The following is a 3,760-nucleotide window of genomic DNA, read 5'->3' as shown; positions in this document are numbered from 1 at the left end:
TCAGTGATAATACAGATGATGGACCAGATTGAACTAAAGGGGAATTCTATTATTGAAATAACCTGTTTATGCGCGCTTAAGGTTAATGTGATTTAAATACATCAGGTACACAGACATAGCCCAAGTTGGAGATTGCTAGATGTATTTAAATAATAATACGTATAATTAAAGTATCAGCTATGTATGTGGATTAATATTTTATCACATTGGTTATTTTATTAGATTGAGCCATATTATATGATCTAATTAATTAAGACCCTAGATTCCTAATTGAGTATGAACTTAATGGATAGAAGCCCATTTCTAGTTAATTAGGGTTTAATGGTATTCGGTAACTAAGTAGATGTCATTAATTCTACCTAGTCTGAAACAAACAATATTTATAAAACTCATACATCAACTAAAACTAGTTCGTAGTTAAAGCGAAAGTAAGAGGTCGATCCTCAGTGAAGGTTTCAATTCTAATTTTTTCTTAACTAACCTTGACCATTAAAGCAATAAAACGGGGGTTTGATGAAATTGGAAAAATACTAAAAATCAAAAGATAAAAGATGAATGTAAACAAGTGAGGTCTATCTTGCGTCTAGTTCAAGTTAGACGTTCAATGCAATTTCTATCATCGAATTCTAAAAGTTAATTGACAATCGGATTATGCTCGTAACTACTCACTCAATTCGATCAAGCTAGCCTCTACAAAGGCTGAAAACTAGCAATAACCTAGTCAAGAGAGCGTCCTAATCATTGATTAAAGTTGGATAGGCCAAACCTTAATCAGCCTACATGCTCTTACTTCTATTGGGTTCGATAGCAGCCATATAGAATAGAAAACATGTGCATTAGGTTCTAGGATTCGATTGCGTTGATTAATTGTTAAGATGACTTACTCAATTAACCAATTTTTCTCCAAATCTACTAATTAACATCCTAGGATAATCATCAAATACACAATTACTATGCCTCTTGTAGATCTTGTCTAGACATTCCATCCAACACATTGAAAGCAACATATTCAATAATGATTGTGATAAAATCAAGCATCTAGGCTATACATGTTCAAGATATAGATCATTCAACATGCATCAAGAATTAAGCATAGATTCAAGAAAGCACAATTCAGATTGCAATTGATAAGGAAAAAGAGAAAACTGAAAAGAATTGCAAGAACCCTTGAGGTCTAGAATCAAGATTCAATCAAACTTCACAAATTCATAGACAAATTTTATGAAGAATTACAATAGTTTTGTTTACATTTCAACAAAAACATAAAATCTAACATAAAATGGAACAAGAATTACCAAAGAGATGAAAGAACTCGGAGAGAGATCCCAACCTCCATGGAATTTCTTCCTCCCTTTGCAAAAATGAAAGAAAAATTATTTATAGTTCGCAGGGTAGCATCACGACGCTGGGGTAGTGTTGGAAGGCTAAATCGATGAAAAGCCAAGAAGCGTTGGGCTAGCATTGCAACGCAGCCCTCAACGCTTGGCAACGCAAGGCGTGCGCATGTTCAGTCATTCTTCACAACGCCATGACGCTGAGAGTAGCGTTGTGACGCTGCCTTGTCTTGTTGAGAACGTGATGCTTCTACCTTCTAGCATTATGCAACGCTGTGGTAGAGTCATGACGCTGAAACTCGATACTCGATAGCATTTTGGTAATTTACTCGATTCTCTTCAATTTGTTGATTTTCTTGGTTATTTTGGATCCTTTTTGGCACAATCTTCTCTTAATGACTCCTAAACGCTTCAGGGACCATTTTACCTACAAAATTAGTATTTAAAGCAAATAATCAACACTATTTTGGGGAAATTAACATAGAAAATATATATCCTTTAAAAATCTAACAAATGGGAACCCTAGTTGAACTAGTATATAAAGAGACCTTAGAGCTGTGGACCACTATATACCAAAACAATAAGCACTCAAAGTTTTGGTTGATGAAGACAATACCCGCCTTATAATTTCCATCAATTTTGCAATGGAATCCGATGTGTTATTCTTTACAATTTATCATGAATGATCCTAGAGTTATATCTATTCAATATAGATTTAAAGTAATTATGCTAACATAAAGTACTCGTGTGTTTTCCTTAAATAAACTTAGCTTATAGAAACAATAAACAAATATATATCCAATGTCATAAAAATTTAAGGTACATCTGGTAAGTCGTTGAAAGCAATAAATTCAATTAAAAATAGATTCTTTTAGAAAATAAAGTGTCGTTTTTAGGCGGCCACCCATTTGGAGGGTTATAATGTAGGGATCGAAACACCAAAAACTTCATAAATGAATAGGATTTCTTAGTTCCGTCTTCAACATTGCTTCCAATTCAGGATCTTGTTGATACCGCTCTGAAATATGAAAATAGAGTTTATACTTACAAGAGTTACTAAGTGTTAGTAAGTTCTTGAATGAAAGCAATAACTAAATGACTATAGGAATAAAGAGTTATTCTGATATTAGTATTTAGTCAAGAATTCTTGCTTCAGCGAAGGAGTATTTGACTGCCCCTCGGTAGCATCTATTCTGACTCACTAAAGTATCGTTGCAACTTTTACTAAATAATAAAACAATTTACTAATAGAATTTGTTTATAGATCAACATGTCGAATTCTTCTTTTCAAATACTCACTTCCGATAAATATAACGGTAAAAAATATTCAACATAAACGCAATATTAACATATGATGATCTTAGGCTCATTTTAACAGAGGAATGTCCTCTAACTCCCTAGTCATCTGCAAACCAAATTGTTTGGAATGCTTATGATAGATGGAATAAGGCAAATGATAAGCCTTGAATCTATATCTTAGCAATCATATCTGATATTCTAGCTAAGAAATACGAGAGCATGGTCTCCACTAAAGGGAGCATGGATTCATTGCAGACATTGTTTGGACAAGTCGTCAACCATGATACTCTTGATGATGTTTATAACAGCAACATAAAAGATAGAACCTCTATTAAAGAATATGTTCTACATGTGTTGAAAGTAGTAAACAGTATTGTCATATATGAGATAGCTAAGAAAACACAACAAAGTATTACTTATTGTTGAAACATGTTTAATGGAAAATGATAAATTAACCTAGATATTAGATTCAGGGGCCACTAATCATATTTGCGCTTTCGCTTAGAAAACCAGTTCCTGGAGACAACTTACAGAAGGTGAGAATCTTTAAGGTAGGTATTGAGGAGGTTGTCTCAGCTAAAGCAGTGAGAGATATGAAGTTGTTTGTTGAAGATAGATTCGTTTGACTTGAAAATGTATTTTATGTTCTTGTTATGAGGAGAAATTTAATATCTATCTCATGTTTGCTAGAACAAAAGTATAAAGTTTCTTTTGAAGTTAATGAAGTGTTCATTATTTCAAAAGGTATTAGAATATGTTAAGCAAAACTTGAAAAAAAGTTATATGTGTTAAAACCAACTAAGGCAAAAGCTGTTTTTGAATATAGAGATGTTTAAAAAGTTGAAACTCAATGTAAGAGGCAAACATTTTTTCCTAACACCTACCTTTAGCATTAAGACTTGGACACATAAATCTCAATAGGATTGAGAGATTAGTTAAGGGTGGACTCCTAAATTAATTAGAAGATAACTCTTTACCTCTATGTGAATATTGTCTTAAAGATAAGATGACCAAAAGATCTTTTACGATAAAAGGTCTTAGAGTCAAAGAACCCTTAGAGCTCGTACATTCAAACCTTTATGGTTCGATGTATGTCAAGGCATGAGGAGGGTATGAATATTTCATAA

Source organism: Benincasa hispida, chromosome 8 (assembly GCF_027475165.1).
Source record: "Benincasa hispida cultivar pf3 chromosome 8, pf3_genome.v1.1, whole genome shotgun sequence".
Classification (NCBI taxonomy): domain Eukaryota; kingdom Viridiplantae; phylum Streptophyta; class Magnoliopsida; order Cucurbitales; family Cucurbitaceae; genus Benincasa; species Benincasa hispida.
The sequence above is the reverse complement of the archived record's forward strand: the minus strand, read 5'-3'. Positions refer to the sequence as shown.